Raw genomic sequence first — 24,641 nt, 5'->3', positions numbered from 1 at the left:
TGAAATGTTTTCGTACATGTATATTTGGCAGCATGTGCCCTCAGCTTAGCCTTGTTCATTCAACAGTTAACTGAGTGCCTATGAACCAGTGTAGTCTTTTGTGCTCCACTGTAAGCAACTGTAGCAGATTAACTTTACCTAAGCTCTCAGGGAAGACTTTCTGGAGGAGCAGAGCCTTGAAGGACAAATGGGGCAGGGGAAATTCTAGATTAGTAGTTCTCAAATTTTGGGTGTCTGACCTTTTAACTCTTCAAAAAGTTATTACAGACTCTAAAGAACTTTTATTTATGTGGGGTTATATTTGCCAGTATTTACTGTGTTAGAAATTAAAACTAAGAAAATATTTAAATATTTATTAAAAATAATAAACTCCTTACATATTAGTATATGTAACACACTAATTTTTTATACAATTTTTAAAGGTTACACTCCATTTACAGTTACTACAAAATATTGGCTGTATTCTCTGTATTGTACAGTATGTCCTTGTAGCCTATCTTACACCCAATAGTTTCTACCTCCTGCTCTTCCACCCCTATATTGCTTGCTCTTGCCCACCCCCATCCCCCCGACTGGTAACCACTGGTTTGTTCTCTATATCTGTGAGTCTGCTTCTTTTTTATGTGCACTAGTTTGTTGTATTTTTTAGATTCCACATATAAGTGATTTAATATAGTATTTGCCTTTCTTTCTTTGACTTATTTCACTTAGCATAATGCCCTCCAAGTCCATCCACTTTGCTGCAAATGGCAAAATTTTGTTCTTTTTTATGTCTGAGTAGTATTCCATTGTGTGTGTGTGTGTGTGTGTGTGTACATTCACACAGACACACTTTATCCATTCATCATTTGATGGACACTTAGGTTGCTCCCATATCTTGGCAGTTGTAAATAATGCTGCTATGAACATTGAGGTGCATGTATCTTTTCGAATTAGTGTTTTTGTTTTTTCCGGATGTGTACCCAGGAGTGGAATAGCTGAGTCATATGGTAGTTCTTTTTTCAGTTTTTTGAGGAACCTCCATACTGTTTTTCCACAGTGGCTACACCAGTTTACATTCCCAGCAACAATGTACAAGGGTTCCCTTTTCTCCACGTCCTTGCCAACATTTGTTATTTGTGTTCTTTTTGATGATAGCCATTTTGACAGGTGTGAGGTGATATCTCATTGTGGTTTTGATTTTCATTTCTCTGATGACTAGCGCTGTTGAGCATCTTTTCATGTGCCTGTTGGCCATTTGCATTTCCTCTTTGGAAAATTGCCTATTCAGTTCTTCTGCCCAATTTTTTATAATGTACTTTTTACTGAAAAAACTAATTTTTTAATAGTTCTGTTATTTCTTTTTTTTTTTTTTTAAAGGATAGCTGCATTCTTTTTTTTTTTTTTTAAGTTATTTATTTATTTATTTATGGCTGTGTTGGGTCTTCGTTTCTGTGCGGGGGCTTTCTCTAGTTGCGGCGAGTGAGGACCACTCTTCATCGCGGTGCGCGGGCCTCTCACCGTCGCGGCCTCTCTTGTTGCGGAGCACAGGCTCCAGACGCGCAGGCTCAGTAATTGTGGCTCACGGGCCCAGTTGCTCCGTGGCATGTGGGATCTTCCCGGACCAGGGCTCGAACCCATGTCCCCTGCATTGGCAGGCAGACTCCCAACCACTGCGCCACCAGGGAAGCCCCCTGTTATTTCTTATTTATTTATGGCTGTGTCAGTCTTAGTTGTGGTACGTGGGATCTTTGTTGAGGCATGTGGAATCTTTCATTGCAGCACGTGGGCTTCTCTCTAGTTGTGGCGTGCAACTCTTCTCTTCTAGTTGTGGCGCACAGGCTCCAGGGCACACGGGCTCTGTAGTTGTGGCGCGTGGGTTCCAGAGCACGTGGGCACTAATAGTTTGTGGCACACAGACTCTCTAGTTGAGACTTGCGAGCTCAGTAGTTGTGGCGCACAGGCTTAGTTGCCCTGTGGCATGTGGGATCCTAGTTCCCCAACCAGGGATTGAACCCACATCCCCTGCATTGGAAGGTGGACTCTTTTTTATTTATTTATTTATTTATTTTTTTATTTCTGGCTGTGTAGGTCTTCGTTTCTGTGCGAGGGCTTTCTCTAGTTGCGGCAGGTGGGGGCCACTCTTCATCGCGGTGCGCGGGCTTCTCACTATCGCGGTCTCTCTTGTTGCGGAGCACAGGCTCCAGACGCGCAGGCTCAGTAGTTGTGGCTCACGGGCCCAGTCACTCCGTGGCATGTGGGATCTTCCCAGACCAGGGCTCGAACCCGTGTCCCCTGCATTGGCAGGCAGATTCTCAACCACTGCGCCACCAGGGAAGCCCGAAAGGTGGACTCTTTACCACTGGACCACCAGGGAAGTCCTGAAAAAACTAATTTGTAAAAAAATTTATTGAAGTATAGTTGATACAATGTTGTGTTAATTTCTGCTGTACAGCAAAGTGACTCAGTTATATACGCACACACATATATACTTTTTCATATTCTTTTCTATTATGGTTTATTATAGGATATTGAATATAGTTCCCTGTACTGTACTCTAGGACCCTGTTGTTTATCCATTCTATATATAATAGTTTGCATCTGTTAATCCCAGACTCACAGTCCATCTCTCCCCCACCCCCCGACCTTGGCAACAACAAGTCTGTTCTCTATGAGTCTATTTCTGTTTTGTAGATAAGTTCATTGTGTCATATTTTAGATTCCACATACCATTGATATCTTATGGTATTTGTACTTCACTTAGTACGATAATCTCTAGGTCCATCTACGTTGCTGCAAAGGGCATTTTTTCATTCTTTTTTTATGGCTGAGTAGTATTCCATTTGTGTGTGTGTGTGTGTGTGTGTGTGTGTGTGTGTATATATGCCACATCTTCTTTATCCATTCATCTGTCAGTGGACATTTAAGTTGTTTCCATGTCTTGACTATTGTAAATGATGCTGCTATGAATATTTTTGGATTATAGTTTTTTCCAGATATATGCCCAGGCATGGAATTGCTAGATCATAATGCAACTCTGTTTTTAGTTTTATGAGGAACCTCCGTACTGTTTTCTGTAGTGGCTGTACCAATTTACATTCCCACCAACAGGATAGAAGGATTTCCTTTTCTCCACACCCTCTCCAGCATTTTTTTTAATTTTAATTTTAATTATTTATTTATTCATTCATTCATTCATTCATTCCTTTAGTTATTTATTTATTTATGGCTGTGCTGGGTCTTTGTTGCCACGCGTGCAGGCTTTCTCTAGTTGCAGTGAGCGGGGGCTACTCTTTGTTGCAGTGCGTGGGCTTCTCATTGTGGTGGTTTCTTTTGTTGCGGAGCATGGGCTCTAGGCATGTGGGCTTCAGTAGTTGTGGTGTGTGGGCTTGGTAGTTGCGACGTGCGGCAGCGTTTGTTACTTGTAGACTTTAAAAAATTATTTATTTATTTTATTTTTGGCTGCGTCGGGTCTTAGTTGCAGTACACGAGATCTTCGTTGTGGCATGCGGAACCCTCCACTGCAGTGCATGGCCTCCTCATTTCAGTGTGTGGGCTTCTCTCTAGTTGTGGCCCGTGTGCTCAGTAGTTGTGGCACACGGGCTTAGTTGCCCCGCAGCATGTGGGATCTTAGTTACCTGACCAGGGATCAAAATTGCATCCCCTGCATTGGGAGGCAGATTCTTAACCACTGGACCACCAGGGAAGTCCCGTTATTTGTAGACTTTTTTTTTTTTAAGTCTTTTAATTAATTAATTAATTAATTAATTAATTTTTATTTTTGGCTGCATTGGGTCTTCATTCCTGCAAGTGGGTTTTCCCTGGTTGTGGCGAGCCAGGGCTATTCTTCATTGCGGTATGCACACTTCTCATTGCAGTGGCTTCTCTTGTTGCGGAGCACAAGCTCTAGGCCCGCGGCCTTCAGTAGTTGTGGCACGCGGGCTCAGTAGCTGTGGCTTGCGGGCTCTAGAGCTCAGGCTCAGTAGTTGTGGTGCACGGGCTTAGTTGCTCCGCGGCATGTGGGATCTTCCTGGACCAGGGATCGAACCCGTGTCCCCTGCATTGGCAGGGTGATTCTTAGTCACTGAACCACCAGGGAAGTCCCTGTAGACTGTTTAATGATGGCCATTCTGACTGATGTGAGGTGGTACCTCATTGTCGTGAAAAAACTAATTTTTAAAACAGAAAAGATTTAGTGAGAAGAAGGAGGGACATTGTTTTATATTTTTACAAGTTTCTGATGTCTAGCTTATTGGAAGATAGCTGTATTCTTGTATCTCCATCTGCATTCAGTCTGTTGCAGTATGTCATTTTGGTTGAAATATATGAAGAAAATCCAGCCTTGGAGATATGTAGCTGAAAAAGACAGAAGTATTTTAATATCTTCTTTAGGTAATTGTGGGTATTCTTTGATATTATACCCAAACTCAACAAGTGGTAGTTTCTTAAAGGTTAGTTGCAATGTAGGTTAGTTGTATGGTTTCATTAATATGAAACCATATTAATGAACTTTTGTACTTGGTGACATTAAAATTCGTTTGTTTAGTACGTTGAATGCGTCTTTTACCCATGTATGATTTTGAAACATCATGATTTAATTAATTGGAAAATATTGGTTCATTTGGTTATTCAGATCTTCCAAGTGTTTGATACAGTTAATTATACAGTTTTTAAAAATCACATTGATTAATACCACTACCGTTTTATCAGGAAAGTCTTAAAGTATTGAGAAGCCATCAAGCTCATAGGGGATACATGTTTTCAAAATTCTGACTTTAGCTAAAGTTTGAATTTTATCATTTGCAACAAATACTTTCATTTGTTTTCTTTGAAGTCATAGGCTCACTTTGTTCATTTTCGTGAAAATATTGTACATACCCAAGTCTGAATAACCATAGTTTGCCTGTCAGTTGTTTACTTAAGAAATAATAGTAACACAACATTGTAAACAACCATACTCCAATAAAAATTAATTTAAAAAAAGAAATAATAGTATTCCATGAAAAAAGCAGCTAGTTCAGCTTGTAGCTCAGTTGCTTTTCCTTGAGACAATTATTGTATGATTATTGTAAAGCGGGAGAAGTGCTTTATACTTACTTCCCATTTTAACACTTAGAATATTAAAAAGACGCACTCAAAGTTGGAAATTTAATAATATTATTAAATTTTACTGGTTTATCGAGGATATTCACAAGTAAAATTTATCTTTTCCTTTTTAAACTCCAAATGTGGAGTGGTGGAGAAGATGATATTACTAGTACAGTTTGATGCCCCAGCCTTGATTTATGCTAAGGCACTAGCAGTTATACCTATATTGCTTTTATCACCGTTGTGAAAAAGGCAAATAACATCTTGTTATTATGAAAATACTTTCACCTCATAGACCTCCTGAGACCACATTTTGAGAACTGCTGTTTTAGATAGAGGATGCATTACGTAGTTGAGCCTTGAACAACATGGAGGTTTTTCAGTAGTAAATACTACAGTGTTAAATGATCTGTGGTTGGTCAAATCTGTGGAATCCCAGATACAGGGGGAACTGCGGATACTGAGGGCTGATTATAAGTTATACTCGGATTTTCAACTGTGGGGAGGGTTGGCGTTCTTAACCTCCTCATTGTTCAAGGGTCAACTCTATACCCAGAGATACTGAGATGAGGTGCTTTCTAGGTCAACTATAAGTAATTCGTTATGGAACTCAGGATATATATATATATAGAGAGAGAGAAAAAGGTAGTCAGGGACTAGATTATAAACGAACTTAAGTACCCTGATAGGGAGTGCAGAATTTATAGGCACTGGGGAGTCTTTGAAGGATTTTAAGGAGGAGGAGGGGTGTGTATGTATGGTATAGGTGTGGGAGAGTGATGCCATCACATTTGTATTTTTCAAAGATCACCCTTTTCACAGTGTGTTTTGTGGTAAGTCCAGTGGAAAATGATGAGGTTCTAAACTAAGGCACTGACTTGGACATGGAGCCACAGAGGGCCAGGCTGTACAAACCGGTGCAGGGGTTAGAGCATGTCCTTCCTAAAGTAGAGGTAAGCCTAGCAGCATCTGTTTGGCTGGATGGGCAGGAGCACAATTAGCTGCTTCCATCACCATATCAGTTATAAGCTGTCCCCTCAAATACTCTTGTATAGACAGTTTTCTCTGGAAACACTGAATATGCTCTAGAATTTCTTTTGCAAAAATGACTTCAAAGATAATCACTGGGGACTTCCCTGGTGGCGCAGTGGTTAAGAATCTGCCTGCCAGTGCAGGGGACACGGGTTCAAGCCCTGGTCTGGGAAGATCCCACATGCCACGGAGCAGCTAAGCCCGTGCGCCACAACTACTGAGCCTGTGCTCTAGAGCCCGTGAGCCACAACTACTGAGCCCATGCGCCACAACTACTGAAGCCCACGTGCCTAGAGCCCATGCTCCACAACAAGAGAAGCCACCTCAGTGAGAAGCCCGTGCACCGCAGAGTAGCCCGTGCTCGCCGCAACTAGACAAAGCCCGTGCACAGCAATAAAGACCCAACGCAGCCAAAAATAATAATAATAATAATAATAATAATAAATAAATTTTAAAAAAAGATAATCACTGTTCTAGCTTCTATTACCATACATTAGTTTTATCTGTTTTTGAATTTCATATTAATAGAATATAGTGATATGCTTTGTGTCTTTTTTTGCTCAGCATTGTCTTTGAGACAATGAGGGGAAATGAGCTCAACTTCTTTTTTTTTTTTTTTTTTTTTAAATATTTATTTATTTATTTGGCTGCCCCGGGTCTTACTAGCGGCACACGGGATCTTCGTTGCCACTTGCGGGACCGTCTTTGCGGCATGTGGGATCTTTTAGTTGCGGCATGTGGGACCTAGTTCCCTGACCAGGGATCAAACCTGGGTCCCCTGCATTGGGAGCATGGAGTCTTAGCCACTGGACCACCAGGGAAGTCCCAGCTCCACTTCTTGATGGGAATTGCTGCAAATAATCTGTGGCCATGTTTAATCTACAACACTGGGCATTACGCTTCCTTGTTCCTTTCTTCTTTCTCTCTCCTTGTTTCTCTCTTTCTCCCTCCTTCCCTCCCCTCCCTCCTTTCCTTCCTTTTATTTATTTATTTTTATTTTTATTTTTTATTTCTCAATTGTATATATTTGGTTTTTTCTACAGAGGAAGAGGACAATAAAGTATTATGAACTGTTATTTGTATAAGTTTGTAAATTTTTTTAAGAAAGGACTTCAGAAAACAAGGCAGAGAATACGTAGAACAATGACTACTTCCAAATAATTCAAATAGAATCAAGCTTTGATTATAGGCTCGGTCAAATCAGTGCTAAACAGCTTCTGTAAGAAAAGTATTCAATGGAGTTATCTATCTACTTTGCTTTTCACTAACTTGTCAAATAAACTGTTTTTAATCTTTATTTTTAACTATAAAAGTAAGACACAGTGCACAAACTCAAATAATCCCCAGGTGTATAATGTAAAAAGGAGACGTCCACTGCACCATAACTACCAAAATTCCCATCCCCTAAGATAATTGCTGCTAAAAATTTAGAGAATCTCTCCTGACATTTTTTGAGCACATTTAGAAATCAAAAGCCTTTTCAGGTTCAAATGATGGCTTTGAATTTTCGTTAGGTATGAACAGTGTGGGAATTCACATTACTGCAGCAAATATCAGGTGTGAATTTACTGGGAATTGTTTTGAGATGTTACTTGGGGATCATAATAGCCAAAAAACATTGGAAAATGAAAAAGGGTTTTTTTGAGGGAGTATGATTAGAAGAAAAATCATGGAATGATGCTGAAAGATCTAAAGGACCATGGAAATTAAAAGGTAGAACGCTTTACAGAACAAAATTTGAGATATGGAAAGATCATTTTTTAAAATATTTAAGACTTTGTAACAAAATCCAAACTGTTCCCATGATTTCATCCTTTGACGTCATGTCTATTTCTCAGGCTTTTCTCAAGCTCTAAAGCACTGGCTAAGTGAATACTTACAGCAGAGGTCACACATGGATGGCTTGGACTTTGTGTCTTGCCGTGTTTGCAGATTTTTTATTTACGCTGTAGTTGCCAACTAACATAACCCTTATGTCTGTGGACTGAACGTAATTCATGTACATGTGTATTATATATACATACACTTATGGTTCCTAAATACAAAAGTGTATGAATTTCTTTCCTTGAAAATCAGAAAACTGGCAATGCCTTGCCAAATTCCCACGTGGCAACAATCCAGACAGGACCCAGCAGGAGTTCTCCCCGTCGCCCTAATCCTCGCCAGTCTGGTCTTAGACCGATCCCTGCCTGACCCTGCAGACCCCTGCCTCAACCTCCTTGTGTGTCACTCTCTCAACATGTTTAAGGACATGTTATGCTGCAACTCCTACAGCATAACATGAAACCTGTTTAGTTTTAATCTGGACTAGGGATCAGGAAACCTGGGTTTCGTTTCTGTCTTATTCACTTTGGAGAGGTAAGGGTGGTTAAGCTGTCCCATGTCCCTTATCAAATGGGAAAAATACTGTTTTAGGTCAGAGTAATTTGAGGAGATGTAGATTCTATGGAAAATGAAAATATTGTTTGTAATTTAGTTTGAATATTGAAACTTGTGTGTTTTTTGGACCTTAATTTGATCTGTTTTGCATGCCCGCTATTCATCTGATAGTAGATGATTGTCATCTGTTAATAATCTGATCATTGCCCTACTCCCATGTTGTTACGCAGAACAGCAGGAACCACCCTGGTTATGCTGGCACTTCCAGCATGGACTTGACCACACTAACCAGTTCATGAAACTCCGTGCTCTGGAAATGGCCACGGTCAGTGAATCTGTACAATTTGGCTTCCAACCTGTTGGCCACTTCTTGTTGTTCCTTCCAAGGAAGGAAAGGATCGTCAGTGTAGCCAAACTGCACAATGTGAGGGCAGTTGGCTTTGATCTCCCACTGCCAGGGGTGGCTGAAGTATCCGCTTGCCCGTTCATTGTCATCCCCCAGGTCAGACGTGTACGCAGACACTAACACAATAGCACACACCCGGTGGGTCTCTGCGTACCTCATGGCTGCAGTGGCCCTGGAACTGTGGCCTATGATGACGATCTCCTCGTCACAGTGCAGCTCCGTCTGCATGAAGGGCAGCCAGATGCTCTCTCGAGCTGTGATTGGGTCAGGCATGTTTTTAGCCAAACACTGGAAACCAGGTATCTGCTCCAGCCCCCTCTTCACCCAGCCATACCAGCCGTGGGTGGCCACATCCCAGCCCCCGTTCCCGGGGATGATCACACCGCCTTGCAGGGCGCCGCCATGAGTGCAGCCAACCTCCCTTCCTTCCTTTTAAATTAAGGGGATAGTTTGTGGATTTTTGAAAATTGCCTTTCCTTGTCTTTCTTCTTGAAATTCATGTTAGAACACAGCTTACTTGGTTAAAGGATGTCTTCTGTGATTTCCTGGTGTGGCCAAGGACCAGGTGTTTTCAGGTCTTGACTTTGCGACTGCTTTTCAAATTACGTTAATTGTACCAAACATCTGTTAATGCTGGAGAGATTAGTTTCTTCTCCAGGTGATTTTGGTCTTTTTTTTTTAAATCCTTTTTTTTTTTTTGTAATTGCTGAGACTTAACGTTCTGGTCTTTTTATGGGCTCTCTTCCCGGCCCTTCAATGCCTTGTTAGTCATCCACAGTTACTAAAGTGGGCCTGAAATGACAACTTTTTTCCCAAGGTGCTCAGTGAAGTCAGGAAGGGAAAGCCTCCCTGTCAGGAGAAGGTGTCTGGATTGCAGTTGTCTTGAGTAGACAGTATTTTTATATGTGAAGTAAATAAGAATCTTGGGCAAGGTGCAGGTCTTAGTGACCTGTCAGCCCATCAGGATGAATCAGCTCAAGTCCTAGATGAGGTGACAACGTCAGCACAGTGAGCCCCTTGCCCTGAGTTTATTGGGCCTCTCTTAAGGTAGCTGTCATAGCCCTTATTTTAGAGAAAAGTCAGAGTCATTCTTCAAGATTCAGCTGACTTTAAACATTATTTATTTTGGAGGGGGAAGGTCACTTTCAGTATAGGTGCACCACTGGAAGTGGCATGTGGCTGTTTTTCACATTATAGCCATTTTGATGTGCCGAAGTGTTACAGTTGTTAGCATCTTAAAACTTGTCTCCAGGTGACTAGAGGCTATTCTGCATCTCTAAGTAAGTTTAATTAATTGTCTTGGGTGCCAGACAAGTAGATTTGTTAACTGTAGTTTCTGATTTATCTATTGCTCAAACCAGTGATAATTTGATAGGAATAGGAACTCAGAGGTGGCATTTTATTGCAAAAGATGGATGTTGGTTGCTAAATGCAGTTGATAGAAGGCTAGGACAAAGTATTTGTTTTTCTGGTGACAGGGTCACTATTAAGGCTTTATAGAATGTGCCACTAGTCAGATGACTGAACTAAATCTTCCTACTCCTGTGAGGTTATCTTTAAGGCATTGGGAGTGTCTCACAGAACTCTATGGTACTCTCACAGGTGTTTGCAGCTTCGTCAGATTAGCCTGGTGGTTCTGGTACGTGAGGCACTCCTCAGTGCAACACTAGTAGCCAGAGTTTTGGTAATTGCTGCTGCCTGAGAACATTGGATCTGAAACCCACAGACCTAGAGAACAGTGTTGCCAGATAAGATTGCCATCTTAATTTTCTGAGGGCAAATTTTACCTTCAGAGAAAGGAAGGGAGCTTTCTGAGAATACAAGGCAGATTGTTAGAATGTGGAAGAGAACATAGGGTTTTGAAGCTTGGCCATTTTATTGGCTGTAGAAATACGTTTTTTGGGTTTTTTTTTTTGGTTTGTTTGTTTTTTTGGCTGCCTTGGGTCTTCGTTGCTGCGCGCAGGCTTTCTCTAGTTGCGGAGAGCGGGGGCTGCTCTTCGTTGTGGTGCGCAGGCTTCTCATTGCGTTGGCTTTTCTTGTTGCGGAACATGGCCTCTAGGCACGCGGGCTTCAGTAGTTGCAGCACACGGGCTCAGTAGTTGTGACTTGCGGGCTCTAGGACGCAGGCTCAGTAGTTGTGGTGCACGGGCTTAGTTGCTCCGCGGCATGTGGGATCTTCCTGGGCCAGGGATCGAACCCTTGTCCCCTACGTTGGCAGGTGGATTCTTAACCACTGCACCACCAGGGAAGTCCCTAGAAATAAGTTTTTAAAAACCTAACACCTTAGAGGTAGTACTTGGCTTTGTAAATGAAGCAAACAATTAGAAAACTGTTACAGTGCTTATTATGCATTGTCAGACACTATTTGGCATTGGAGGCACATATGAACAAGACACATAAGATTTCTGCCCTCAAAGAGCTTACATTCTTGTTTGAGAAGATAGACAATTTTCAAATAAATCAATAAGATAATTACAGAGTATAGTGCTATGAAGAAGATTGATATGATGATGTGATTTGAGAGTAAGGGAGAAGGGGATACTTCAAATTGGGTGGTCAGACCTCTTCATAGTGACATATGAACTATTAATTGAAGGGAGGCAGAACCAGCATTTCCTGATGAAAGACAACTGTTTTGGGCAGGAGGAAAAACAAATACAAAGGACTTGTGGGAAGTATGTGGTTTGGTATGTTCAAGAGTAGGCAGGGGCCAGATTTTATAAGGCTCTGTAGACCTTGCTTGGGATGATGGGAAGCCACTGGTGGAAGGAAGCTGGTTGAGCAAGGAAGCTAAGTGATCGGAATTACGTGTTAAAAAGATCACTCATAACATAACATTGTAAATCAACTATACTTCAATTAAAAAAAAAAAAAATCACTCTTGATTCTCTGGGGAGAACAGATAGCAGAGTGCCCAGAGCAGAAGTAGAATGATTAGTTAAGAGGCTATTGCATTTTATTAAAAAACTGCAATTATATGGAGGTAAAAGAGGATGGACGGCAGAAGGGAATTCAACTTCTTTCAGAAAGTATTTCACTTTTAATTTTGATAAGATTACAGATAGGGCAAGAAAACCATTATAGCAATAAGTACTAGTGTGTGCTTTGAATTATGTTGTTCTTGATTCTCTGACTCAGAGCTGGAGAGTGACTTTTTGGTGTGGCAAGGCTCTCAGCCTGAACCTACTCTGCTCACTTAAAAATCCCACACATCTGGGCATGACTTGAGGGCCTGTAGGGAAAGGCAACACAGCCAGTAATTTCTTTGCATGAGGGAGAACAAGGCATTTCCTGGGGAAAAAATTCACCATACAGCCATGTTTCAGGACCAAGATTGGCAGTGAAAAGGGGAAGGGCAATATCCTTTGGTCATGCCTCCCAGTCCTAACCAAACTACCATACGTCTCTAATGCCAAAACCCTGAGAGGAAGGGGCCATAAAAAAACTAGAAGAGCTTTTTCATAGAAATCTGTGTAAGATATTGGGAAGGTGGACTTTTGATGTGATATCCACAGGATAGAGTTATAAGACAAAATTATAAGTTAGGGATACTCCTCACTGTGTAGAACGCAGTGGGACTTAGGTTTTTTGGGCTTCCAAGAACACAGGCTGGCTTGCGCATATTAAGGGTTCCGGTGGTGGCACTCAGCACTCTGGGTTGTTGAAGTGGATTAAGCAGCAGCCAGCCCTCAGAGTCCCGTAAGAGCAATAATAATAAATATTGCAGTTGGAGTGAGGAGATATTAAATTATGTGTTTGTGATACTTATTTCTACTCATAGAAGAAAATTCTGTCTCTGACCTCTGCTTTTGCTTTGCACCTACCAAGAGATATTCTAGATCTGCTAGCTCAGTTTCTAGATTTGTCTTGTGTGGAAGGATAATGGGTAAAAAACAGCTGAAGAATTTCAAGGAGTAAGACTGGATGATTTGTTTGTATTAGAAAGGGGACCGGGAACTGCTTATAAGTAGAGGGGATCAACAGAGGGGAAAGAGCCAAATGAATAGTGTTTTATTGTGAATTGAGAGTAGGGATGGATATAGAGGGTTCAGCACAAGGTGTAGGATTATAAAAAATATTGTGAGCAAAAGGAATTGGGAAAGAAGATATTAAGAAGCTGATTTGAAATTGATCTTTTTATTTTCTTTGAGAGTCTCAATATATTAAGATTGAAATTGCTTTTAACTTACCTTTTTTTTTTTTTTTCTTTTGGAGGTTAGACTTGTTACTTATATGTGACGCCATTCCAGCACTGGACTCATGGAGGCTGAACATTTATTCAGGTAATAATAGATAACATTTATGGAATACTTCTTATGTGCCAGGCAACAAACTAAGTGCTTTACCCTTGATCTCATTTAATCCTCACACAATCTCATAAGGTTGGGAGTGTTACTGCACCCATTTAATAGATGAAGAGATTGAGACTCACAGTATATCAAGATTGAATTAATCTGAATTAAAAAATGGAAAAAGGCTACTGTAATAGTCAAAGTGAGAGATGATGGTAGCTTGGGTTAGGTGATGTCATTTCTTACCTGGCATAAATATCGTGAATGTAAAATGGTTTTGATTGGCTGTACTTCACCCTCATTTCCATACTTTTCCTCATTGCTGAATACATCATGCTTTTAGTTTGTCTTTTTTTTTTTTTGGCTGCGTTGGGTCTTCGTTGTTGTGCATGGGCTTTCTCTAGTTGCGGTGAGCAGGGGCTACTCTTCGTTGTGGTGTGCGGGCTTCTCATTGCGGTGGCTTCTCGTTGCGGAGCACGGGCTCTAGGCGTGTGGGCTTCAGTAGTTGCAGCACACGGGCTCAGTAGTTGTGGCAGGCGGGCCCTAGAGCGTGCAGGCTTCAGTAGTTGTGGCACGTGGGCTCAGTAGTTATGGCGCGCAGGCTCTAGAGCACAGGCTCAGTAGTTGTGGCACATGGGCTTAGCCTGCTCCACAGCATGTGGGATCCTCCCGGACCAGGGATCGAACCCTTGTCCCCTGCATTGGCAGGAGGATTCTTAACCACTGCACCACCAGGAAAGTCCTTTTAGTTTGTCTTTAAAACAGTGGAAATATCTTTTGGTAAAGAAAAATTCAGCTTAGGGTTTTTTTGTTTTTTTGTTTTTTTTGGCTGTGTTAGGTCTTTGTTGCTGTGCGCGGGCTTTCTCTAGTTGTGGCGAGTGAGGGCTACTCTTCATTGCGGTGTGTGGGCTTCTCATTGCAGTGGCTTCTCTTGTTGCAGAGCATGGGCTCTAGGCGCACGGGCTTCAGTAGTTGTGGCATGTGGGCTCAGTAGTTGCGGCTCGCGGGCTGTAGAGTGCAGGCTCAGTAGTTGTGGTGCATGGGCTTAGTTGCTCTGCAGCGTGTGGGATCTTCCTGGACCAGGGCTTGGACCCATGTCCCCTGCATTGGCAGGCAGATTCTTAACCACTGCACCAGGAGGGGAGCCCCAGCTTAGGGTTTTTAACCTTAAAGCTTTTTGAACTTTTTAGAAAGTAGATAAAAAGTTTTGCAATAGTTTATATTTTTTGAGTAAATATCTACAAAAGGTAGATATCTATAATTGAGGAATTCTTAAGAGGTGATTAATATAGATAATAGAGTTTTTTTTTGTTGATTTCATCACGCTTGAGATACTATTCACAAGTATTTTCAAGTTTAAGGAACCTTATTAGGGTTTCTTGTAGGAGCTTTTTTTGGTGTATCTAAATGCTTGTTTACAGATTACACTAATTGTAGTACTTGCCAGAACTGGCAGGGTGTCTAGCACTACCGACTGAAGATCAGTCAAAAATGAAGATTGAGCATCTCTGAAATTATAATGTAGGTTAATGGAAGTTTCTTTTTTTTTTAATTTTATTTATGTATTTGGCTGCATCGGGTCTTAGTTGCAGCGCGCAGGCTCTTCGTTGCAGTGGGCGGGCTTCTCTCTATCTGTGGTGTGCGGGCTTCAGAGCGCGTGGGCTCAGTAGTTGTGGTGCGTAGCCTTAGTTGCCCCGTGGCATATGGGATCTTAGTTCCCTGACCAGGGATCGAACCCTTGTCCCCTGCATTGGAAGGCGGATTCTTAACTACTGGACCTCAGGGAAGTCCCCCGGAAGTATTTTTTTTTAATTTTTAAAAATTTATTTATTATTTTTGACTGCATTGGGTCTTCGTTGCTGCATGTGGGCTTTTCTTTAGTTGCAGCGAGCAGGGGCTATTCTTCGTTGCGGTGTATGGGCTTCTCAATGCGGTGGCTTCTCTTGTTGCGGAGCACAGGCTCTAGGCACACAGGCTTCAGTAGTTGTGGCAAGTGGGCTCAGTAGTTGTGGCCCGTGGGCTCTAGAGCGCAGGCTCAATAGTTGTGGTGCACAGGCTTAGTCATTCCGCGGCATGTGGGATCTTCCCGGACCAGGGATCGAACCCGTGTCCCTTGCGTTGGCAGGCAGATTCTTAACCACTGCGCCACCAGAGAAGTCGTGGAAGTATTTTTAAGTTCACAAAAATTCAAATTTATATGCTACTTTGAGTGGTTCTCCATGTTTAATGTTGCCAGAAGTTGCCTGTACACTCAGCAAGGTAAAGTAAAACCGCTTTATTACTACCTTATCAATTATTGAGTTGCCAGCATGCGTACATTGCCCTATCATATTTTCAAAAAAGAGCTTGAGGCTTTTAATAATTGACATACAGTAAACTGTACATATTAAAACGTACAATTTGTTAAGTTTTGACATGTGTTCACTGTAAAACTGTCACGCCAATCAAGACATAATGAAGGTCTCACGAGCCCCTCGCCCCCTTCCCCCTCCCGGCCCCAACACCTCGGACCCCGGGACCGCGCCCCTCCCTGCCCCCAGGCTCCCACTCCCTGAGGAATTTCTACGCCGGGGTGTCCCAGCCCGGCCGCGGGGAGCCCCCCTTCATCTCTGTCGGCTATGTGGACGACACGCAGTTCGTGCGGTTCGACAGCGACGCCCCGAATCCGAGGATGGAGCCGTGGATGCCATGGGTGGAGCAGGAGGGGCCGGAGTATTGGGATCGGAACTCGCGGATCTACAAGCACCACGCACAGACTTTCCGAGTGAACCTGAACACCCTGCGCAGCTACTACAACCAGAGCCGAACCTCTTCAGCCCACCGTTCTCACGGCATCATTGTTGGCCTGGTTCTTTTGGTGGTCACTGGAGCTGTGGTGGCTGGAGCTGTGATCTGGAGGAAGAAGCACTCAGGCAGCGACAGTGCCCAGGGCTGTGATGTTATCTTTCACCAGTCCTAAAGCGCTGTTTCCTGGATTATTCTTTCCATCTTTTCCAAAGAACCAAAAACTGGAAAGGAACAAGGATTAAACCCTGGAAGTCCCAGTGCTACGTGATCTGATCAGACCACACACCTGAGCAGACTGCAGAGTTTTGGCACTGCGTCTAGACAGCACAGAGACCAGGGAGTCCTAAACTTTAATTTGCATAAGAATCATCGGGACATCTTGGTAAGATTCAGAAGGTCTGTAGTAGGGCATGGGATTCTGTATTATAACAAGGTTGGTGCTGATTCTGCTTTCAGATCACATTTAGTAGCAAGAACGTAGACCAGGATTCCCACGTGGCTGTGCACCAGCCTCACCTGTAGGGCTTGTTGAATAAGCAAATCTTGGGCTCCGTGCCCAGCATTCTGAGATGGTGGGTCTGGGAAGAAGCCTGAGTATTTTGCAGCAATCCTTACAAGCAATCTTGGGATTCAGCCGGATTGGGAACGACTGAGGTCAGTGATCAGAGAGCGCTCAGGTTGGGGAGGAGCCTTAAATCCACACTTAAACCTTGTTTTTTCCTGGGAAGAAAAGAGCAAGACGTATGCTGGAGACACATGTTGGTTTTTCTACCCTGGGGTATGTAGCCAGGTGGAAGACTGAGGAAGTGTTATCAGCTCAAGATAATGAAAATCTGTGAATCCTTGCTCTCTGAAACTATTCCCTGGATGGATTTCTCACTCATTCCTTGGTATAAACAATGGAATACAAAAAAAAAAGACGTAATGAACATATTTATCACCTCCACAAGTTTTCTTATCCCCATTTGTTATCCTTCTCCCAACCTCTGTGGTCTCCTGGCAACCACTGATCAATTTTCTGTCACTATAGAGTAGTTTGCATTGTCTAGAATTTTATATAAAGGGAATCATAAAGTGTATACTCTCATATTTACTTATTTTTGGTTTGGCTTTTTTTATCAAGCTAATTATTTTGAGATTCATCTATGTTGTTGCATGTATCAATAGTTATTCCTTTTTATTGCTGAGTAGTGATCTTTTGTACAGCTGTAACACAATTTGTTCATGCATTCACTTACTGATGGACATTTGGGTTTATTCCGGTTTTTGGCAGTTACAGATAAAGTTATGCTATGAATATTTGTGTACAAATCTTTGTATGGACATATACTTGATTTTTCCCTCCAAGTTAATTTCTTTCTTTTTCTTTTTTTTTGACGTGAATTCACGTAGCATACAATTAACAATTTTAAAGTGTACAGTTCATTGGTATTTAGTATATTTACAGTGTTCTGCAATCACAAGCACTTTCTAGATCCAGAACTTTTTCATTATTCCATAAACCACCCCATGCCCATTAACTAATCATTCCCCATTCTCTCTTCCCCCCATCCCTTGGTAACTTCTAATCTGCTTTCTGTCTCTATGGATTTGCCTAGTCTGGATATATAATATAAAAGAAATCAGACAATATGTGAACTTTTGTGATTGGCTTCTTTCATTTAGCATAATGTTTTCATGGTTCATCCAAGTTTTAGCATGTATCAGTACTTTGTTCTTTTTTTTTGGGTGCGCCATGTGGCTTGCAGGATCTCAGTCCCCCCACCAGGAATTGAACCTGGGCCGTGACAGTGAAAACCTGGAATCCTAACCACTAGGCCACCAGGCAACTCCCAGTACTTTGTTCTTTTTTATGGCTGAATAATATTCTGTTGTGTGGTGGATATATCACATTTTGTTTATCCATTCATCAGTTAGTGGACTTTTAGGTTGTTTCCACTTTGGGGTACTGTGAATAATGCTGCTATGAACAATTATGTACAAGTTTTTGCGTGGAAATATGTTTTCATTTCTCTTGACTATAAACCTAGAAGTCTAATGGCTGGATCATATGGTAACTGTATGTTTAACTTTCTGAGGAACTGTCAAACTGCTTTCAAAGTGGTTGCATGATTTTACATTCCCACCGACAATGTTTGAGAGTACCAATTTGTCTATCATCATCAAACGTCTTATTGTCTGTCTTTTTGAGTCCAGCCATCCTAGTGGGTGTGAAGTAGTATCTCATTATGGTTTTGATTTGCATTTTCCTGGTGACTAGTGATGTTGAGCATCTTTTCACGTACAAATTGGCCATTTGTATATCTTTTTTGGAAAAATGTATATTTATTTAAATCCTTTGCCTTTTAAAAAATTGGATAACTTGTCTTTTTATTATTGAGTTGTAAGAGTTCTGGGTACAAGTTCCTTATCAGATGTATGCTTTGCAAATATTTCTTCCATAGGTTGTTTTTTCACTTTCTTGATGGTATTGTTTACAGACAAAAGTTTTAAATTTGATTAAGTCCACTGAATCTATTTTTTTCTTTAAGAGTTTTATGGTTTTAGCTCTTACATTTAGGTCTGTGATCCATTTTGAGTTAATTTTTGTGTATGGTGTGAGGTATGGTTCCAACTTTTTCTTTTATGTATAGATATCCACTTGTCTCATTACTGCATGTTGAAAAGACTGTCTTTGGCCTATTTGATTGTCTTGGCACCCTTGTCAAAAATCAGTCGACCATAAATGTAAGGATTTATTTCTGGACTTTCAATGCTATTCCACTACAATACTGTTTTGATTACTGTAGCTTTGTGTAGTTAGTTGAACTTGGGAAATGTGAGTCCTCCAATTTTGTTGTTCTTTTTTAAGATTATGTTGTTTATTCTAGGCCCCTTGCATTTCCATGTGAATTTTAGGATCAGTTTGTCATTTTATGCAAAAAAAAAAGCCAGCCGGGATTTTGATAGGGATTGCTTTGAATCTGTAGATCAGTTTTGGGAGTGTTACCATCTTAGCAGTAAGTCTTCCAATTGATGCACATAGGATGGATTTACTCTTATTTAGATATTATTTCATTTCTATCAATAATAGTTCGTGATTTTCAATATACAAGTTACATTTTTTTTAACTCTACCCCATTACACTTCTTCTGTTAAATTTATAACTAAGTATTATTTTTGTTACTATTGTAAATTTTTCCCCCCTTAACTTCACTTTTGAGTTGTTCATTGCTTGTGTATAGAAATACAATCAATTTTTGTATATTGACCTTGTATCTTGCAACCTTGTTGAACTTGTTTATTAGTTTTCAGTGGATTCCTTAGGATTGTCTAGATACAGGATCTTGTCATCTGCAAATAGAGATCGTTTTTACTTCTTTTCCAGTCTGGATGCCTTTTCTTTCTTCTTAGTGCCTCATTGCCTTAGCTAGAACCTCCAGTGCAAAAGTTTATGTCTTTGTCTTGTTACTGAGCTTAGGATAAATGCATTCAGTCTTTAAGTAGGATGTTATTTATGGGGTTTTGCAGATTCCTTTTATGAAATTGAGTTATTTCCTTAGTGGTCCTGGGGATTACAATTGACATCTTAATTTATAACAATGTAGTTTAATTTAATACCAACTCAGTTACAGTCGTGTGCAAAACTTTGTGTCTGTATAGCTCTGTTCCCTCTTCGTCTTTTGTTCTATTACATACAAATTACATCTTTGTACATTGTGTGCCCATTAACACAGGTTTATAATCATAGCTTTATTTAGTTGTCTTTTAAATCAGATAGACAAAGAGTTACAAACAAAACATTTATTTATACTATCTTTTACATTTACCTATATAGTTACTTTTACCAGTACTTTTAATTTTTTTGTTTGGATTTGAGATACTGCCTTAGAGTCCTTTTATTTCAGCCTGAGTGACTGTCTTTAGTATTTATTGTAAACTAGATCTGCTAGTGATGAGTTCTTTCATTTTTATCTAGGAATGTCTTAATTTCTCCTTTGTTTTTGAAGGATAGCTTTGCTGGAGATAGAGTTCTTGGTTGATAGTCTTTTTCTTTCAGCACTTTGAATAAATCTTCCATTGCCTTCTGACCTCCATGGTTTTTGATGAGCTTCCTGGATTTGCAGATTTAGTGTTTGAGAAAAATTTGTCCATTATTTCATTAAATATCCTTTCTTTCCCTTTCTCTCCTGTCATGGGACTCCCAATATGAATTGTTAGGCTTTGTTCTGAGGCTTTGTTCATTTTTCTTTATTCTTTTTTCTTTCTGTTCCTCAGACAGATCTAGCCTAATTGACCTAGCTTCAAGTTTGTTGATTATTCCTTCTTCCTGCTCAGGTCTTGTGTTGAACTCTCTACTGATGTTTTTCATTTCCATTATTGTAGTTTCCAACTCCAAAATTTCCATTTGTGGTTCCTTTTTGTAATTTCTGTCTTTCTATTAATATTCTATTTTTGGTGAGATATTTTTCTCATATTTTTTCTTTAGTACTTTAGTCATAGTTATCTTAACTTTTTTGATTTTTTTTCCTCCCTCCCTCTTTCCTTTTTTGATCTTATTTAAAATGGCTGATCTTATTTTAAAAGTCTATCTAAATCCAATGTTTGGGCTCCCTAAGTGACTTTCTGTTGACTGCCATTTTTCCTTGTGGGCCATACATTCTGCTTCAAGGAAATGTTGTTATATTGCTTCTTGTATAGTATAAGATTTTACAATACTGTACTTCTGTTTCTTCCCTCCTGGGCATACATTTACTTGTATATATAAATTGTACAATATATTTTAAATTATTCTTGCTTTGAATAGTTGAGTATTTTAAAAAGATATTTAAATAACGAAGAAAGAGTTTTATCTATTTACCCACATTGTTACCACTTATGCTCTTAACTCCTTTATGTAGATCCAGATTTTCATCTGTTATCATATTCATTCATCTTGAAGGACTAGTACAGGTCTGCTGGTGATGAATTCTTTCAGCTTTTGTGTGTCTGAAAAGTTTTATTTATTTTAAATAAAAAAGTTTTATTTTATTTACTTTATTTTGCCTTAATTTTTGAAAGATATTTTCTGTGAGTATAGAATTTTTGGTTGACAGTTTTTTTTCTTTCAGTCCTTTAAGATACCACTCCATTGTCTTCTGACTTGAATAGTTTCCAGCGAGAATTCTGTTGTTATCTTCATCTTTGTTCCTCTATAGATAATAAGTCCTTTTTCTCTGGCTACTTTTTTTTTTATTAATTTATTTTATTTGTTTATTTTTGGCTGCATTGCATCTTTGTTGCTGCACACGGATTTTCTCTAGTTGTGGCGAGCGGGGGCTACTCTTTGTTGCAGTGTGCCGGCTTCTCATTGCGGTGGCTTCTCTTGTTGCAGAGCACAGGCTCTAGGCACTCGGGCTTCAGTAGTTATGGCATGCGGGCTCAGTAGTTGTGGCTTGTGGGCTCTAGAGCACAGGCTCAGTAGTTGTGGTGCACGGGCTTAGTTGCTCCGCAGCACTTGGGATCTTCCCGGACCAGGACTCGAGGTAATGTTCCCTGCATTGGCAGGCAGACTCTTAACCACTGCACCACCAGGGAAGCCCCTTCTCTGGCTACTTTTAAGATTTACTCTGTATTACTCGTTTTAGGTAGTTTGGTAATAAGGTGTTTTGTTCTTTGAGCTTCTTGGATCTGTGTATTTATAGTTTTATTCCAATTTGGAAACTTTTAAGTTATTGTTTCTGTAATATTTTTTTCCTCTCTCTTCTTTGGAGATACCACTGACACATATATTAGGTAATTTGAAATTATTCCACAGTTCACTGGTAATTTGTTCATTTTATTTAGTTTTTTCCCCTGATGTATTCTGTTGCAATTTCTAATCTGCTGTTAGTCTTACATAGTGTAGTTTTATCTCTAACATATCAGAGATTTTTTTTACTTCTTCTAACATGCCTACTTTTTCCTTTCGATTTTTGCATATATGGAATACAGTTATAATAACTTTCTAAATATCTTTCTTTACTATTTCTATAATCTGTATTGTTTCTCAGTCATTTATCTTAACTTTTCATTATGAAATAAGTATAATTTATAAGAAGTTGTACATGTTCCATGTGTTTTTCACCCATTTTCTCCCAGTGGTAACGCTTATATAATTATAGGACAATATCAAAACTAGGAAATTGATATTGGTACAGTCTTCAGAGTTTATTCATATCTGACCAGTTTTACATCTACTCCTGTGTGTGTGTGTGTGTGTGTGTGTGTGTGTGTGTGTGTAGTTCTATGGAATTTCATCATGTGTGAATTTGTATATCTACAGCCACCATCAAAGTACAGAACAGTTCTATTCAAACAAGAATTTTTCCTGTTGCCCTTTTTTTTTTCTTTTGGCTGCACCACGCAGCATCTGGGATCTTAGTTCCCCGACCAAGGATCAAACCCGTGCCCCCTGCATTGGGAGCATGGAGTCTTAACCACTGGACCACCAGCGAAGTCCTTGTTGCCCTTTTATAACCACTCCTATCCTACCTACCTCCACCCCACTCATAAACCTGTAACCCTGGCAACCACTAATCTGTTCTCCATCTCTATAATGTTGTCATTTCAAAATGTTATTTAAATGGAATCATACAGTATATAACCCTTTAAGGTTGACTTTTTTTTGCCCCCACTCAGCATAATTCCCTTGAGGTCCATATAAGTTGTATATGTGTGTGTGTATCAATAGTTTGTACCCTTTTATTGCTGAGTAGTGTTCCATGGTATGGCTATCCCAAGTCTGTTTAAGCATTCACCTGTTGAAGGACTTCTGTATTGGTTCCAGTTTTGGGCTATTATGAATAAAGCTACTGTGAACATTCACATACAGGTTTTTGTGTAAACATAAGTTTTTATTTTTCTGGAATAAAGGTCCAAGAGTACAGTTGCTGGGTGGCATGGTAATTGCATATTTCATTTTATAAGAAACTGCCAGACTTTCTTCTAGAGTGGCTTTGCCATGTTACATTCCTACCAGCTATGTATGAGTGATTTAGTTTCTTTGCATCCTTGCCAACATTTGGTATTGACAGTTTTTTTGTTTTGTTTCGTTTTTTTTGGCCATGCTGCGCAGCTTGTGGGATTTTAGTTCCCTGATCAGTGAATGAACCCAGGCCCTTGGCAGTGAGAGCACGGAATCCTAACCACTGGACCACCAGGGAATTCCAAACAGTATTTTTTATTTTAGCCATTATGATAGGTATGCAGTGATATCTCATTTTGGTTTTAATTTGTATTTCTCTAATGGCTAATGATTTTGAATATGTCTGTTCATGTCTTTTGCCCATTTTCTATTTGGATTGTTTGTTTCTTTACTGTTGAGTTTTGAGAATTCTTTATATATTCTGTATACAAGTCTTTTGTTGGATATGTGGTTTGCAGATATTTCTCCAATCTGTGGCTTACTCTTCTATGAGCTCTAGACTCCTTTGCTCTCTCAGACTTTCACTCCTGTGTTCTCCACTTAGGGAGCATGTTGGAGCATGCCTAGGTTCCCCTTAGACTCCCTTTTTTGACATTTCTTGGAAACTCTCCCTAGGCATTAAACGTGGGTAATCATAGAGCTTACCTTATTTGTTTCCCATCTCTGAGGAATCATTGTCCTTCATTGCCTGTTGTCCAGTGTCTTAAACACCAGTGTTTCACACATTTGTCTGGTTTTTTATTGTTTCTTCCAGGAAGATAAACATCATCCCTGTTATTCCAAGTTAGTCAGAAGTGAGATCCCCACCCCAACCCCCAGAGTTTTCAATAACATTAGGAACATCCACTGTTATTAACTACTGTCCCAAAATTCCTTCCTTTCTTAAGTTGTTTTTAAAAAAGGGCCAGTTGGGGGGTGAGGTGGGAATGGAGGCTAAATATAACTCAGACAAAAAGATACTTCTGACGCTGTTCAGTGTCTCTTGAAGCCCAGCTACTTTTGGAAGTTTGCAGATCAATCAGATAGATACAGGCTTAAAGCTAGAAATAGGTCAGCTACCATAGCACACAATGATGGTGGGAAAAGATTTTTGTGACAGCTTGTGTGTGATAATATATCCTTTCTTGTTCAGGATTCTCTTTGAATGTAATGCTAGATTCTGGGTGTTTTCAAATGCATTTTCTCTATTCTTATCCTTATAGTCCTTTCCTTAAAAGAATAACTATATTTTTAAAATTACATTTTCCTTTATTTAAAGGGTAGAGTTAACCAGTTAAAGCAGCCTTTTCCAGCCTAGGTACATCTAGCTAGGTAATTCTCCTTTGACCTTTATTATTAGTTTTGGAGCTTATCTCAGAGTTAATGGTGATTTAATATATATACAAGTATTTCTTAAAGATTTCTCTCTGCATTTCAAAGCTGTGCTTATCTATGTAAAAATTCAGAGAGATAAGTATTGCCACAGGATCACATGGCTAGTAGCTATCAAACACTTGAAGAAAATATTTCTTTGGAGTTATTTTGTGGAATTAGGACACATTTCAGTAATTAGGTAACTGAGCTCTGGGAATCTGCTAGAGCCACCTTTAGAATAGAGCTGCCTCTGCTTATGCTAGTCTCATCAGGAAAGTTTTATTTCTATTCCCAGTCTATTGTTTCTGCTGATGAACAAGGGCATAGCTTGGTATATTATTAGTCAGCTGTTTTTCCGCAGTGTGTATCATGATGCCTCGCACAGAATGGTTACTCACAG

At 40.1% G+C, this 24,641-nt stretch overlaps 1 protein-coding gene and 1 pseudogene across 28 annotated transcripts in view; one reads left to right on the top strand and one right to left on the bottom strand.

The window, feature by feature from the left end:
• The window catches only part of R3HDM2 (R3H domain containing 2), a 148,271-nt gene that overhangs the window by 29,979 nt on the left and 93,651 nt on the right, over positions 1-24,641 (top strand). For 23 of the 27 annotated variants that reach the window (XM_082350781.1, XM_082350779.1, XM_082350793.1 and 20 more), the window contains one exon: positions 13,100-13,167. The exons of 1 other annotated variant lie outside the window; for it this stretch is intronic. The gene's annotated coding sequence lies outside the window, so the exon portion shown is untranslated. Of the gene's footprint in view, positions 1-13,099; positions 13,168-24,641 lie in introns of those variants that run through there. 3 more of the 27 variants (XM_082350783.1, XM_082350782.1, XM_082350780.1) reach the window with 1 other exon arrangement.
• On the bottom strand, positions 8,709-9,288 carry LOC309609389 (putative hydrolase RBBP9 pseudogene; annotated as a pseudogene). The gene has a single exon. The product of its transcript is annotated as a putative hydrolase RBBP9 pseudogene (transcript).

This window comes from Balaenoptera borealis, assembly GCF_965194805.1.
Source record: "Balaenoptera borealis genome assembly, chromosome: 13".
Taxonomy (NCBI): domain Eukaryota; kingdom Metazoa; phylum Chordata; class Mammalia; order Artiodactyla; family Balaenopteridae; genus Balaenoptera; species Balaenoptera borealis.
Note: the sequence above shows the minus strand (reverse complement) of the source record. Positions and strands in the feature narration are given on the sequence as shown.